This window comes from Zonotrichia albicollis, chromosome 3 (genome assembly GCF_047830755.1).
Source record: "Zonotrichia albicollis isolate bZonAlb1 chromosome 3, bZonAlb1.hap1, whole genome shotgun sequence".
NCBI classification, from domain to species: Eukaryota; Metazoa; Chordata; class Aves; order Passeriformes; family Passerellidae; genus Zonotrichia; species Zonotrichia albicollis.
In genome coordinates this window covers 42,316,276-42,332,799 of record NC_133821.1, presented here as the reverse complement: position 1 = coordinate 42,332,799, position 16,524 = coordinate 42,316,276, and the positions used below count along the sequence as shown (strand labels likewise).

At 50.2% G+C, this 16,524-nt stretch overlaps 1 protein-coding gene across 3 annotated transcripts in view; it reads left to right on the top strand.

Annotated features, from left to right (window-relative positions):
• The first annotated feature begins 12 nt into the window (after nt 1-12).
• TMEM63B (transmembrane protein 63B) overlaps nt 13-16,524 on the top strand; it is a 48,726-nt gene continuing 32,214 nt past the window's right edge. For 2 of the 3 annotated variants that reach the window (XM_074538628.1, XM_074538626.1), the window contains exon 1: nt 14-177. The gene's annotated coding sequence lies outside the window, so the exon portion shown is untranslated. Of the gene's footprint in view, nt 192-16,524 lie in introns of all 3 variants that reach the window. The other variant, XM_074538627.1, reaches the window with a different exon arrangement.

Genomic DNA, 16,524 nt, shown 5'->3' with positions numbered 1-16,524 from the left:
CCGGGGCCCCGCCCCCTCGCCGAGCGCTGCCGAACCCAGCCGAACCGAGCCGAACTCGGCCGAGCCCAGCGGTCGTCGCTCGCTGCCGAGGGCGGCGGGGAGCAGCGCGGTACCGCAGCGCCCGGCCCGGCCCGGCCCGGCACGGCCCAGGGAGAGCCCGTCCGCGCTTGACACGGGGTAAGGGGCCGACGGTAAGCGGGCGGGAGCTGGGGCACTGCGGGGCGCGGCGGCCGCAGCTCCTCTAGGCCCGGAGGGTTTTTGCCGGGGGGATGGGGGGGGTCCGCGGTGGCGCCGTGTTGAGGGCGGGCCGGGCCGGACCGGACCGGGCCGGGCCGGGCGCGCGGCCGTTGCGCCGAGCCCGCGGTGGAGGCGGCCGGGCCGGGCCGGGTCGGGGGCGCCGCTGCCATCTTGGGGCGGAGCGGGGCAGGGGGCGCGGTGCCCGTGCAGCGGCGTGGGCCCTCCGCCGCCCCAAGGCCGCCCGGGCTTTCCCGCTGTCCCCCGGGCGCCTGTCCTTTGCCGTCCCTCGCCTCGGCTGCTGCTGGGTAACCGGGTTTGTGCATCTCGGGGGTCGCCGGACCCCCGTCCGCGGCGCGCCCGGCTCTTCTGCGGTCGGCGCTTTTGTGCGTCGCTCCTGCAGGCACCGCCGTGAAGCAGAGCAACAGGGCGGCAGGAGGGATGTTCCGAGGGTGGTGGGAGTAGCGCGGAGTTTTCTGATACTGCCCTGCTTATCCTCCCCTGGAATACTCGACAAAGGCTGTCGGATACAGCTCATGTCCGTGGCCAGATAGCGAAGCAGTCCCTTTTTGCTCTTGTCTCGGTCGCCAACCGCTCCACATCAGTAAGCCATGTTTTTTTCCTCTTGCTGTAGAGTGCACCCTTTATGTAGCTACCTACCTACTGGAGGGGGCATCACGCCAAAAATCTGCAATGTGGCTGCAGTTACACCGGTGTTCTCAGCAGGTTTGGTAGTTCTCAGCTAGATGGAGAGAAGGTGTTTGGGCAATTTGAGGTTCTGGGCACCTCCCTCCCTTGCTCATCTCGATTGTAGAAGTTAGAAACAAAAAGCTTATCAGTGTGTGCTCAGGGTGACTAATTTAGTTGTGTATATCCTAGAGGAGTCCCTTCTCCCCTGGATTTGTTGCTGTGAAAGTGCCTTGCTCCATAGTGTCGTTCTCTGGAGGAAGCACGCACCGAAGGCCATGGGCTGTGGGGCAGGAGCATCCGATTAGCGGCGATCACAAAGGGTTGCGTGGCTCAGGCGACTTTTGGGTGGTGCCGCCGATGCCCCACCTGAGTGTGGGACAGAGCCTTTGCAAGTGCATAGCGGAGACCAGTGGCCTCCCCTCCAAACAACCACAGTGTACAGCCCCTAATAGCTTTTATTACTCTTAATGCTTCTGAGAGAGGCAGAGCTGACTACTCAGCTCGTAACTGACTCCAAGAGGACTCCATTCAACCAGAAATAGCAAAGCATTACTTCTAATGACTGCAATTAGCTGGTATCTACCGAGAAAGGCCTTTTTCATCCTGAGCCTTTTAGTAGTAGGATTACGCTATCTTTATGGGGAGAGAAGTCCATTCTGCAGTCTTCACCTGGATACCAAAAGAGCAAAATAAACATGAAAGAACGTGCCTTTGAGGGGATTGGGAAGAGGCTCTGGTTTGACTCATAAGTATGTTTTGTTGCAATAAGTTTGCTCTATTTTTGTCTGTTCCTGTCTTTGGTAACCTTGGAAGGAACTGAAGCTACTGTATTTTCTGGGGGTGTCAGTTTTCATGTCAAGAAGGCATTGCCACGAGGCTTTCCAATGCTCCATTTTCTTACCCTTTGACCAGAGCATAGTGTAACTGTCCTAAATTGTTCTGAAGCCATGAGTTGAGACAAGAAAAGAAAAATCCTGAGTGTACTTGGCTTCTAGTTTCTGTGGGGGTTTAAGTTTATTTTTTTCTTTCTGGACTTAAAGTATCCTTGGTTATGTTTTTCAGCTTTCTGCAGTAATAAAGTGGGCTAGGAACTTGCTTGGAGGGGTTTTTATATTGTTTACATGAAAAATAAATCTTCACAAAATCTCTTCATTCTGGGAACTAGAACTTCCAGAAAACCCCAGGTAGCGTGAGATTTCAATAAAACCTTGAGAGCTGGCAGTGCCCAGGCCCTGGTGTTTGTCTGTTGCTGATGACACTTTGTGTGAGCCCCTGGTCGGTCACCGGGGACCCCAGCAGCTCCTCTGCCACCCGCCCATCCACACCGAGGGGCAAGCCCAGCCTGCCCGCTTTCTTCCTTTCCTGTCCTGGAGCTCTGAGTGCCCCAGCTCTATCCTAGTGGCCAGGGTGAGGCTATGCTGAAAACCCAAGGGCTGCAGGCAGCACCTCCCGCTCCCACCCAAGGCAGCTGGGACCCGTGTCATCTGATGTGAAGCTGCGCAGCCGGGCGGTGCTTGGAGAGGGAGGAGGCCCTGGGTGTAGGGTACTCCGTGTGTGCTGTTCATTCCAGACAGCGCTGGTTATGGATCCTGTGGCTGATTTGCATATCAAAGCATCTGAGAGCTCTGCCGTGGGTAGGGATGGGCAAGATGATAAGGCTTGCTGGAGGGTGGGACTGGATCTTTTCCGTGGCTTTTTGTGGTGCACAGATGAGACAAGATGATGGGAATGTTTGGAAAATGGAGTTTGTATCCGTGTCCTTGAATGACAGATCCATAAAGGCTTTTTTAATCTAGCAGCTGCTTTCCTGAGTGTGAAAGCCAGGCAATTCTTGGTGACAGTCCCTTAGGCTGCTCCTTCCCTGCCTCCTGCTGCCACTGAGAGCTTGCTGGGTAGCCCACAGTGTGGAGCCCTGCAGGTGCACACACACATCCCCCCTCCCCATCATCCAGAGCTCCTGCAGCAAATGGCCAGTGTGCCAGCCTGCTGCTTGTTCTCCACACTGCCTCTCACACAAGGAGGCAGAGGCCTTGCTTGGAGCCTCAAAGCAAGGGGGCAGATTTCCTACTGCCTGAACTGGCTCCGCAGGGTCTTTCGGGATAGTTGGTGGGGGGGAAACAGGGAATGGCAGAGCCTTGAATGGGCCATGGCCTCTGAGATACTGAATGAGTCAGAGGAGGGTTTGGCTATGTCTGGTCTCAGTAAAGCTGTCTGTTCTTAGTCCTGGCTCTGGAAATGAGCCTGGGGAGCTTCAAGCTTGTTTGCAGGCTGAGCTGGAAATTGAAATGCAGGTTTCCAGGAAGGGAGAGAGGTGGGGGTCCCTATGTTCCTCTGCCACTTTGATCTCAGCACGTGTGCTGCTGGTGCTGATGCTCCAGCCCCAAAGGACCACACCATGGGGCAGGTGGCCTGTCTGAAGGTAGCTCTGTGTTCATTGTGAGAGTGCCTGCTGCCCAGAACTGCTGTTGTCCTCTTTCCTGTGCCCTGTACAGCTCAGGCTCTTACTGGCCTGGACCCCTCACCTTCCTATCCATGGGGCAAGTTGATTTGTGCAGGACCTGCCTTGAGCACGGCCTTCTCAGAAGGCACCTTTCTGCCTGCATCCTCCTCTGTCAGGAGCATTCTGGCTTTTCCAGAGCAGAGTTGGGGGCAGGCCTGATGCATTGCCTAGAAAGTTGGTTAAAAGGAGAAGAATAAAAATCAAGGAATGAGAAAGAAATGCATCTGTATGTATGCATTCTGCAACAGAGAAGGTGAGATTCATGAAGTCACTACCAAGCTTGTAGAGCAAAGCCTTGCGGTATAAAATGGCTTTTCTCTGAGCCTGCAGGCCTGTGGTTGGCACTGCCTTCTCACTTCATGTCCTTCCAGCATGGAGCTGGGTGTCTGCCCTCTGCTCCAAATACAGATTAGCTGCAGGAAGCCTGAGGCTGGCTTGCTCTGAGAGATGCAGAATACTTTCCTCTGTGTTTCTCTGCACAGTGCTTACTGCCCTTTACAGGGCTATGTTTGCATGCTCCCTATGTATTCCTTGCACATGACTGCTAAGCAGTCCTGGAAAGGCTTCCCTTCTCCCTATGGCTCTTGCATGTTGAAATTGACTGCCTGCCATTCTCCCTCTCCTGTTTTCATCTCCCTTCCTTCACTCCTTAAAGCCAGGTTGGGGAATGGAAACAGTTTCCCTGTATCCCAAAGCTCTTGTCAGGCCAAGCTCTTGGAGTGGCTACACAGTTTATATGGGCAAAATAGCATCCTGCTGCCATAGCCCCCTACATCTGAGCAAGGTCTGCTGTTCTTGATGTGCTTTGGTCTAACTGTTGATGCCAGCAGCCTCTGCCCACATGGTTATTGTGCTGGGAAGAGAGGGAGCTCTTCTTTTATGCATGCTGTTTTTCCCCAGAGAAACTGGCTGTTGGTGGTACAGGTCTGGCTTAAAGCAAGGTTTTGAAGATTTCCATTTCTGTTGGCTGCTTGTGCTGTTGCATTAAAGGAAGGGCTGGATCTCTTAAAGAACTGTGTGTTGGAAAGGCAACACATTGCATCAGCACAGGAAAAAGCAGTCACAGGCAGGATTCATGCTGCCTGTTTTCAGTGTGTTCTGCTATTGCTTTTCTGAGCCACCACAGCCATGCTACCTCTGAGCAGCAAGCTGAAAAATCTCCCTGCCTTTCTGTGTCTGGAAGAATGACTGCTGCAGACCTTTCCTGTGTGTCTTTTTGCCCTCACTCCCTGGAAGGACTCTATGCCCCCAGAGCTACCCACATCCTTTCCCTGGGTGTGCTCATCACCTCTGCACCCCTGTAATTTTTTGTGCAGAGAAGTTGCTTGCTTTGACAGCCCCTTCGCAAGCAGTGCTCTCTCATGTTTCTGTGCAGGTCTCTGTGCCCAGCTTATTGCAGAGGATCACTCTGCAGACAGCTAGCTGCCACCACTGATATGACCTCTGGCTCTGATGCCATGTGGCATTGCCTGTGGGGAGGTGTTGTGCTTTCTCCTGTTGACCTGCATGGAAGAACTGTTCAGATGGGGTCCCTTAAATCATCCACCTGTCTCCTGATGTGTTGCTGACATGGGTCAGGAGCAGTGTGCTATTCTTACAAGTGCAATTTTGCTCAAGAGCGCATTTGGTGGGAGAGCTGTGTGCTGGCCTGGCCCTGCTTTTGCCAGATAAACAATGGTCTTTAGGAGACTTTGTTTCAGAACCCTTCAAAGTCAGAGACAATCTTGGCATGATCTTGTACTTAGAGGAACCTCAGATGGCAGCAGGCCTTGTCTTCTACTTGAAGTAATTATCACATCTGATGATTTCTGCTGGAGGGCAGAGAGCACCTGGCAATGACAGGGACTGGGGAGGGTCTCTGAAGATGGCCTCAGGATACTTGTGCTCTTGAGACAACAATTTAGGGCCTTTGGATCCCAAGGAAAATCTTTAAAGGGATTCATCCTTCATCTCCCTGTGCTTATGGCCTACAATCCCTTTGTGTGAAGCTGTTGAGTTTTGGAGGCTCTCAGGTGGTGCTGGCAAAGCTGAAATCAGGCATATACAAGTTGGTTTTCCTGGGCTCTAACTCCATGCTTGAGGCACGGAGCTGGTAGTGAATTATTGTTGTGTGTCCGCTGAGCTGCGGTTGCTGCCCAAGGACTCGCTGTTACTCCCAACACAGAAAAGGCAGCTTGAGTTGGCATTAGTCACAAAGTTATAAATCTGAGAGGAAGGAACTGGGTTTGTGGTGGATGTGAAACTTGGTGTGAACTCCCAGCTATGGCAGAAGGAGCTGATGCAGCTCTTGGATAGAAGGACTTAGCTCCTGCAGGCGTGGAAAAGAGGAACAAATAAAAGGTGGCAGTAAGAGCTCTGTCTTCACCTTGCAAAGAAGATTAGGGGTGATGAGTTAATTTTAAAAAACAAATCCAAGGACAGATCAGAATAGGAGACAAGACTGTTTTGGTGAATTAGATGTGGTCATATGGACAAAGCCTTATGAAATTTCCCTGACAGTACTTTCAGACTAAGGCAACTTTTGCATGGTGAGCAGCCACCAGAGAAAACATCTGATGAAGGGACCATCCAAGGTTTGATCCCTTGAAATACTGGGGAAAGGAATGGGACTACATTCAGCCTGTCTTAATAAGGTAGAATAAACAGTTAGTGTTTATTGTGGTAGGGAGGTGGGAGAATATGCCAGTTCAAAATCACCAGCATCCATTTGACTGGAACGTAGTGCATCAAGTTGGTCAACACCCCTGCCTCAGAGGATGGCCTGCCTGGTAGGTGAGCGGGGGCGATGGATGGATGTAATAGGTCTTGGCTTAAGCCAGCCTGTGTCAGTGACCCAAGTGTAAGCCTTGTAAACACATGAGAAAGAAGTAGGAGACAGGAAGCATGCCCCATGTGGATCCTCAACTACTGGCAAAGCTCTATTCAAAAGAGTTTCTATCTGATAAAGGGACCCTAGCTAGGCAGGCAGGGGAAGATAATAGTATTGCCAGAATTTGAGGATTAGTGCTCTTCTGGGGAGCAGGAGAACACAAGGAAAGCCTTGTGCCAGGCTGTGTAAGGAATGACAGCTCTAAGGTGCAGGAAGCAATTAGTGCTCTCCAAAGCCTTGTGCCAGGCTGCATTAGGAGTGACGCCTCTGAGGTGCAGGAAGCAATTAGTGCTCTCCTGGACAGAGATGAGGTGTTGCTGAAGGGACAGGCTCAGATAGAGAGGCAACTCTTGGAGAAGGATGTGTGCAAACAAGAGACTATCCAGCAAAGCAATAGAAATTAAGGTCTTTAGAAATATGATGTGGGAGGAAGGATGAGAAGAACTGTGAGAAGGGCTGTGTAGCCTGAGTAAGAAAAGGTGGAGGAGGGAACTTCGTGGTCTTTAAGAATGCACAGCAATGTACATTTTTAGAAAACTGTAGTTGCGATGAAGATGGGGCAGGAAGTCACTTTACCTGTAATTAGGGAGTTCAGACTTGATGGTTCCCTGTAATATCAGTTGGGATAGTGAAGCAGGAATGGAGGCTGTATTGAAGGGCTTGTTGGGGAGTTGGGGTGTGTATGTTAGTTTTGGAAGAAATTAGCTAAAAGTCTGTAGATCTGGATGACTTGTAACTGGCTGTACCTCAAGTAAAGAATCTTGAGAAGTGACTGTTAAGGCCCCTTCAAGGCTGCCAGTTGTAAGAAACATTTTACACCTGGAAAGGCAGCAATGAGTAGTCCTAAGAATGGAACTCTATTGCCGTAGATGATGCTGGGGAGATTGATATTGCAATACACTGTCTAAATCCTGTGTTGGTGCTCGGAAAAGACTGCTGAAAAATTGAAGAGAATGTAGAAAAGTTACAGTATTAGTCTGAGGCCTGAAGAGATAGCTTTGTGGTGAGGAACATAAGGAGATGAATCTGTTTATCTAATCAAGGTGAGGCTTGGTTATCCTGCTTAAGCATAACATATCTTATGACTGTGTATCATTAGCTTGGTAGAGGAGAAATGCTAGGCTATGAAGAGTGGCAGAAAAACCTGTGGTGAGATGCTGAGCCATGCAGCCAACTCTGCCTTCTCCTCTTGTACATGTGGAGATCTTTGCCTGTTACTTTTTCAGTGCACCTCTGTTCTTTGTGTTTCTTCTTCTCATTGCCTGTTGCTCTTTAGTGTCTAAGGCCTTTTGTTGAGACTCCTCTACCTTATGAGGAGATAGCTCCAGTGAAACCAAGAACTCTCCTGGCCCCAGCTTATATAGAGTGATGCCCTGACAAACTTACACCCATTCTGTGCATGTGCTTCTGGGATTGTTCCCTACCTCTCCTTGTCCCATCCTCTTGTCTGCCTCTGATTGATAGCATCCCTTCTCCTGTGGTGCCCAGCTGCTTTGCCAAGCAGGTGCTTGGGAATAGCAGCACCTAACAACTCTCCAAACTCAGCGCCTTAGCTGGTGAAAATGATTAATGAAACCAAAGATGACCCTTGCCTCTGACAGTGCTTTGTCACTTTGAGCTACTAGTTTATGTGGGGTCATTATGCCTGTTTTCAGTCCATAGGTGATGTTTCTTCCTTAGTCCAGTGAACAAACCTCAAAAGGGAGACTGAGTGAAATACTGCAGCAGATGGCTCACTAAAATCTTGCTACATCCACAATTTCCCTTTCACCCACTAACACTGTAATGCTGTTAAAAATAAAAATGATCCAGTGAGCTTGACAGGATGTATCCCTTGTAAATCCCTGCTGCATAGTGCTCCTGGAATCTCATGCTCTCTATCTTCATGTTTTATTACTGCCTGGGGTAGGAGGGGAATTTCAAATCTAGTAGATAGCTCCTGACTATGGTTTCAAGTCAGGGAAAGCAAATGCTTTGATGTGCTTCAAGCAACAAGGGGGGAAAACCCCCAGCATTTCACTTTTTTATTTTGTTTTCTTCAAAGCTTTGTTCCATTTGATGAGAACAGAACTCTGGTTTGTAGGGAATAATGCCAGTAAGCCTTTGTGTTTTCATCTGGGGAGTTGAGTGCTACAGGGTGGAACAGCTGAAGTTGCTCCAGGAGAGTCTTGTGGAGTAGGAGCCATAGCTGAGCTTTCCCCTGGTGGATATGGAGTGAGGGATGCACCTTTGCAAATCAAAGGTTTAAAACCATGGGATGGTGGCTGTATTTGAACATGGTCTGGGCCATGTCTCTGAGGTGCATTAGGGGTCTCCTCCAAAACACCTGCAGCTTCTGGCCTGCTTGATGTGTAGGACTGCCTGTTTTGACAATTGCTCTACCAATACATTATTTTAGCATAAAATGCTCCTGCTTCTAAAGTCTGGGTTTATTGCACCACCTTAAAACACCGAGAAGCAGTTTTGCCAGTATAACTGCACCTCCATCAGCAGACTTATGCCTGTGGAGACATGTTGATTGCTTGGGTCTTTGCCTCTGTGTCTGACACAGCTGTGCTTGCAGATGTCTCTGGGGGTGGCTAGATGTGAAAGATCAAACAGAATCTTTAGATGAAGCTTGCAAATCTGGGCAAGAGAAGAGATGGGGTAATTTAAGTAGAGGAGGTGAGCAGTTTTGTTAAGCCTCTTTTCAGAGTACATGGGAGTGAGTGGAAGTGTGTGTCTGGTAAACAGAGAACAAAGCAGGCTCGTTCTGTCATTCTTACCATGCTCCATCCAGCTCCTCCTTGGAGCAGGAATTGGATAGAGCAGCATTGGCTGTACCAAAAAGAGGGAAATGATACTTTGAATTTTAGCTTTTATATTTTTCAGATCCTGTGCTGCTTTAGTGTGTAGCTCTGAGCTTTATATTAAGTGTTGGTAAGCTCTCTTTACAAAGTAGCTAGACAAAACAATTCCTTTTCTAGCTTGGGACCAAGGACAACCTATACAAGTTTCAGGCCCAAGTGCATAAACAACAATGAACTGAAGAGAGACAACAAGAAAGATGGGTCTTCATAATCTGAAGCTGTAATTAGACAATTAACTCCAATATGCAAATGGACCAAAACTTATAAAAGTGTGACAACTCAGGACCAGTTGTCCATTTTGAGACCATTTTGGGCTCATCTTGGGTGTAGCCCTGACCAGGCTCTTGTACTGCCCAAGGTGTATCCACTGAGGCCTTTTAATAAATACCTACTTTATTCTTTAACTCTGTCTGGCCTCTGTTCCAGGTCAGCCTTCTCAAGGCATCAGGAGAGGCTTTGCTATTTGAACAACAGCATGTATGTCCTGTCTTGTGTTGTTTGCACTGCATTTCTTGGAGCAAGAAAAGAAATTTTTAAACCTGTTTGGTGAAAGTAGGCTCCAGCCCTTCCAAGCAGTGGTACAGGTAGGGCTGCATGTTGTAGCTGAATAGGTGTGTGGGCTGGAACTCCCAGCCTAGTCCTGAAAAACTACTGCAGGGTGGTGAGCCTGTCTGGCCTGGGGCAGAGATGCCCACCTGCTCTTCCCTCTGTTTCCTTCTCTTCCCTCTGGTTGTCTCCATCCTGTCAGTGATCCTTATCATCCTCTAATTGCCTTGAAGCCCACTCTAGCATATCAGAGCATCCTTTGACTTGCAAGGAACATTTCTGATTGCAAAACCTGCCCTTTCTACCAACTCCTCCTTTCTGAGCTGGCTCTGGAGACTCCAAGAGCTCTGGGCCAACACCCTCTCCTCATATCCCAGCACCAGCACTTTGCTGCCTTGTTATTCCTGCTCTGCCTTCCCGTTTAGACAGGTGTACATTTTCATACCTTTTTAGCCTGCAGGAGTATCATGGCAGGTGGGTTTCAGGATAAGAGGGTTTGAGACTCAAATGTGGATGGAGAGCAGTGGTTTGGTGTTGGGATTTTTGTTTCTTGGGCTGTTTTGTTGGGGTTTTTTGTCTGCCTGTACTTCTTAAAGTATGTGTGTTAGAGATGGCAGGACATGAACAGCTGTCCCATTGCTCGGTAAGTGAGTGGGCAAAAGAAGGCCCAGGAGGAAGACCTGCTAGTACATGTTGCTGCCTGCAGTGCTGGGGGAGGAACCTCCCATTGCTTCCCATACTGAGGTACCAAAGCAAATACCAGAGGGAATAGGCAAGATATGATTTCCCCTCTCCTGATCTGGTGGCTGTAAGTGCCAGGTGAAAAGAAAAATGGACAGGCATATGTGCTGTCTCTGTTGACATCCCCCACAGGGCTGGGGACTGGCCTTTCCCTAACATAAACTTGAACCCTACCTCTCCAGGCAGGAGAGAACCAAAGGAGAAAATGTGACAGTGAAGACAGGTGGCAGATAGCAGGAGGAGACACTCAATAGCTGCTTGAGGTGTAGAATGAAGAGCCCATGGATGGGGAGTGGCAGCTGGGGGCACTGGGCAGGGCAGCCTCGCTGCAGCCAAAGGTGGATGCTGCCTGCAGACAGGAGAGGCTGTGCAGGGGCTGGCATGGGGTCCTGTGACTCAGGCTAGAGATGGATGGGGAATGTTTTATTTCCTCTTTCTCAGTTTTTGTGTTAAACTTGCAGCCTGGTGCCACTGCATGCTCCCTGGAGGGCAGAGAGATACCTGGTCCTGGAGAGCCTAAGCACTGACCTGGGATGGAAAATTAAACCAGCAGTGCAAAACTTCACAAGGTGCACTGCTGCCCACCTGGGCATCTCGCTGTCTGCTTGGAGCTGACCAAGCTGGCAGGGGCAGTGTGAAGCTTTTCTCTTGCAGTTACTCTGTCAAGCAGCTGGGAAACCATCCAAAAACATCTTTGGTTTTAATCCTGTGGCTAATTCCAAGACAGGTGTTGCTCATCCAGAATAAGGGTAAATTCACAAGCCAGAGTGGAATAGGGTACAGCAGGGCAGTGACAGCTCCCTGCTGCTTTCCTGGACCTTAGCAATGGGAGCAGAGGTCCATCGCTGCAAGATGTACCTTTCACTTCTAGTAACTCAACAGGGATTTCAGCTGACTGTAGGGGAGAGTGCAGGCAGCAAAAAGTACTTGTGTGCTGCTGGTATGTATCACCTGGAAAGTGGATTGTCTCTCCAGGGGCTGGAAATAGGCTGTGTTATCTCCCTGGGAGGAGCTGTATGTGATTCTGCTGAACAGAGGCACGGGGCATATCAGCAGCACACCTGTAGTCATGCAGCTGTTCAGGGTGGGATGCAGAGCGCAGGCAGCTTCTCCTGTGCTGTGGATCCATGCTGCCTCACTGCTTCTCTCCAAAGCAGTGTTGGCTCCTCACCCTGTCTCAGAGTGGAGGGGATGCCAGAGGCAGGCTGGATGCATGCTTGGTAGCAGCAGGGAGTGAGTCACTGCTGGGGCGGGTGAGTCTGTGCTGGGAGGAGCAGGTGGGCAGGGGTGAGGATGGCCAGGAGCTGCTACATGGATGTGTGGGAAGCTGGCATAGAGTGGGCACTCGGCAGTGGGTACAGGGGTGAATCAGAAGGATGAAGGGAGCAAAGGATCATCCTAGGCATGGGCAAGGTTACTGGTGCCTTCCCCTCTGGTGGTGCATGGAGTGCAGAAGCCTGCATCCCTCTTGATCCGTGCTGAAGGGATGGTACGCAAGGGTAAGCTGAGTTGGATGGCGTATAGCCAAAACTTGTTACACAGTTGTCCAGCAGTTCCTGGACCCTATGTGTCACAATGTCCCGTGCTCCAGTCATGCCTCTGGACTCCAGGCCTTGGCTGAACGTGCCCTAGAAGTCAGCTGAGGCTTTCTGGTAAAGCCCCTGACACCAGCCCTCCCTTGCCTGTTAGAAAAGGTTCAATACTTAGAAATTGATCCAGCCCCTTAATGTAAATTTGCATTCCAGTCAGCCCATTTAGGACTGGTAAGTGCAGTGGCATAGAAGACAAATTTGGGGAAGGGAGCCAGGAGGCCCATTATGAGTTTGGTGGGGTGGAAGAGATGTTGGCTATTTGAGGGCAGGAAAGCAATAACTTTCTCCAAGATGGAGAGGAAAATGTGAGGTTCTGAAGATTAGCCTGGCATCATGAGATGGCTGGATGCAGCCAGGAGGGAAAAATGGAAAATGCGGTGGTGGCTCTAGAAAGAGTCAGGGTCTGGCACGGATTGTTTTGCCTGGAGGGGCTTCAAGAATCTGATCTGCCACCATATGGGTGTGCAGTTCAATAACATTATTTGGGATCTGTTTCCAGCCATCTAGGATGGGACATAGCTTGGCACTGGAGAAAGTCTACCAAATTCTAGGAGCCCTAGAAGGCACTCATTTCTTTCTGAGCCTTCTCTTGCTCAGGAGCATCTTCTTGGACAGCATTCCAGGTGTGAGATGGTGCCTTGGGTAGCTGGGGTTGTAATCCCTTTCCTTCCCCTACCCTGCTGTGGGACCCATGGCAAACCTTGTCATGCTCTTCTCTGCCCACAGCTGGAGGCTGGTGTCACTGGTGCCTCAGCAGGCAGATGTCCTTGCAGATCTTCCCAGGGGCACTGAGCAAATGGAATTAGCAGAGTGACCATCCAGAGCAGGCTGGGCAAGGATCAGCAGTGGGGGCTGCTTCCCTACCCACTGGCTGGAGGGGTTGTGGTTCCCCTGGAGATGGGCACTGCCCTAAGAGGTCCTGTCAAAGCACTGTAGGAACCAGCAGTGCTTTATTGAGCTGCTGCAAGAAGGTCCCAGGAACTGTCAGAAGGTTTTCAGAGCCTTCATTTTAAATTGGTGCTTCAACACCTGCTGGCTCTTAGTGCTTCCCAAGCCTGGAGCAGGCTGCAAGGGGATGCTGGCACACTCCTTTGTGCTGAATCTGATCTCACACTTTCACAGGAAAGTGTTCCCAGAGCTTAGGAGTCTGATGTGAAAGAATAAGTGTGCCCTTGGGAAGTGCAGGTGATCAGCTGATTCTGCAGCACCCATCCCTAAGTAACCCTCCCACGATCCCTTCATCTTCCCATGACAGAAGAAAGTTCCCTTGCTCATGCTTCCTTGACTCATCTCATCCTCCACTTCCAACAGGAGTGTGTTTGGTGTTAGTAAACATCATGTTATAAATAGGCAACTGATGCTATATTGGGAGGAGTTTTCTGTGGTGAGCACAGGCTTAGTGAGACCTGGGCCTGGAAGCTGTGGGTGCAGCTCAGCCATGCAGGGGCATTAGTGACCCCTCCTCAAGGGGCAGCTGTGGATGTGGCTGAGGGGATCCTTCCTGAGCTCCAACTTTACCTGGCCCAGAGATGCTATCCAGAACCTCCCACCCCTGCCAGCCCTGCTCGGCTTCTCACTACAAGGATGTTGAGCTGCTGGAGCATGTCCAGAGAAGGGCAGTGGAACTGGTGAAGAATCCAGATCACAGATCTAATGAAGAGTGGCTGAGGGAGCTGGGAATGTTTAACCTGCAGAAAAGGAGGCTAATGGGGAACACATGTACCTGCCTGAAAGGAGGTTGTAGGCAGATGGGGGACAGTGTCTTCTCCCTTCTAACAAGTGGACATGGATAGGACTTGGGACATATCTTTAAGTTGCACCAGAGGAAGTTTAAGTTAGATTTTAGGAAGAATTTCTTCACTGAAAGAGTGGTCAGGCATTGGAACAAAATGTCCTGAGATATGGTGGAATCTCCATCCCTGGAAGAATTCAAAACCCACATGGATGTGCCACCTGGGTACATGGTTTAATGGTGGATGCAGCAATGCTGGGTTAACAGTTGGACTGGATGATCTTAGAGGTCTTTCCTAATATGAATGATTCTGTGAATCTGTGATATGTAGATTGATATTGGGTAGGTAGGATTGAAAGCAGGTAGGATTCAGGAGAAGGAATGAGGTGCAAGTGGCTATGTTGGGCTAAACTTAGCCCTGAGGGTCTGCCTATGTTCCATGTAAGGACTAAAGTAACTGCTGGCTGGCAGCAGTGGAGTACAACTGGGAGCTTGGTAGCTGTCAGCTTCCTTCTGTTGAGGGATGGTCCCTGGCTCAGCAGAGGGTGTACAGGCAGCATCCGTGTGACTCTGAGATGGGCAGGTAACTACCCTGGGATGCTTTGCAGTGTCCACTGGGTTGCCAAGTAGAAGGCACCAAGCAAGGGATGTCTCTTTGTTTGCTGAGGAGTCACACATACACATCCCTGTGCCACTTGGAGAGCAAGTGTTGACCCTAAAACAGCCCTGCTGGGGCTGTGGATTCCTGATGAGCTGCAGTAAATGAGGCACGTGCCCAGTGTGAGTGCATGAGGTGGAGCCCAGCAGAGATGCATGTGGCAAAGTTGACTGCAGAGCTCCCAGTATTGGCTCTGACAGGACATGTCCCCAGCAGCCAGGGCTGGCACCACAGCCTCAGCAGAGACCCGATTTCTGTATGTGGGGATTCTTGAAGGCTTTGACTGGGATGCCGGTCAAGTGGCATAAGCGGAGGGCAGGGTGCCAGGTGTGAAATTCCAGCCTCCTCACTTCCAGAGCTATGGCAGGATTCCTGTGGCATGTCTTGGGCAGGGCAGCAGCAGTAGCGGGGCTAGCCACCCAGGACAGGAGGCTGCAGGAGTTGCTGCTCGGCTGCACCCTCGTGCTTTCCTGTTTCAGGCCTGGAGGACTAAGCGTGGCTGTCAGGTTTGCTCTGGGGCAGCTGGGCACTGTCCTGGCCTGGGATGTATGTTTCCAGTGCTAGCAGTGTAGGGAGGAGAGGTGATGTACCCTCCTCAGGAGGCTGTGGTTCAAGGAGGAGCTGTAAGTTGGCATGCCTGGATGGATGTTAGGGGACAGCTGACTTTGCAGCTTCTCCCGTGCTAAATATGAGGGGGACTGGGAGAAAGGAGCAGCAGGCTTCCCTGGGAGCTCTAGGGAGGGGATGGTGGTGGATTGCAAAGTGCAAACTGAATCTGGAAGCTCTCCAGTTTGGGGGGAGGAGGAGGCTTTGCTTGGTCTGCTGCTCAGGTAAGCAGTGTTGTCTGGCCTTACTCTGCATTGTCCAGGTTGTGTTTTAAGCCCTGTAAACCTAATGCTGCCTAGGGCTTTCCTGGGCTTCCTCCTCAGAGCTGGCTGGGGTGTGTTGGAAGAGGCATCCCAGAACAGCCTGATTGGCATGCAAAATGCAGCAGTGTGGCTACACTTTATCCATTGATAAAAAGCAAAATGTGCTGTGAGAAGCTTCTGCCTCATCTGTAGTGTGTAGTACATGTCCTTCCCTGCCATAATCTCAAAAACAAATGTTAAGAAGCCTCCATTATGCATTAATGGAGTTTGTCTCTGCCCTTGGTATCTGTAGGTTGCCTGCCCCAATATGAGTGCAGGAAATTCTAGATCCTGCAGCTGCTTGGGATTACTCTGAGTGCTTCAGTGCAGGAGACCTTTTCAAAATGCCCTGTAAGATCAGAGAAGGTAACAAAGGTTGTGTTCTGTGTGTGCATTTGCCAAGAGCTGATTGGCAAGCTGATTGATGTTGATGATCCACAGCAAGTCTGGTAACAAGGTTCAGGTGTTTCCCACTATGTAAAAATGGCACAACTAGGATGTCTTAATGTTTGTTGGTATAAATGGGAAAACTGGACTTCTCCTTGTAGCGATTGACACTTATGAAAATACTGTGTTTATTCAATTTTTTTTTTTATTAAAAGATAAAAATCAGCCTTATCTTGCCCTCCCTCTGTGGACAGTTTGGGCACCATGCGAGGCAGCTGTGCCGGAAGGAAACGGGAAGTGAGAGGACAAGCTAGAATGACAGGGTACTGGGATATGTGTTTATTTGGCCACGATGTGACTGAAAAAGAACCCTTTGGCCTGTCAGGCTAAGAATGGAAAGGAGTTGTGTTGCAGAGCAAGGAGGCTGCAGTACCACTGTCCTCTGGCTCTGGCCCTGTCTATGCTTGGGTTGCTTGGGCACAATACGTGTAGAAAGATGCTGACCACACAGAGAGACATCAGCTGTGGAAACAGTCACACTGGAAAGGTGTGCTTGGAAAAATGGCAGGTGTACAGGCTTTAGCTTGAGGAAAGTGGAGGCAGGTAAGAGATGTCTTCTGTCAGCAAGAGATCTTCAATCCCCTTGCTGAGAAGAGAGTATTTTTGAAGAAACAGTGAGAAGCAGAAGTAATGAAATTTAGAAGCAGAATCCTGAGAAATGGCATGCTTTTCAAGCTTGCCAAAACCATTTCCCCAGGAAGAGAAGAAAGCTTTCTGGTCGAGGATCATTTATTTAGCTGGTTGCTATGAAATGTATT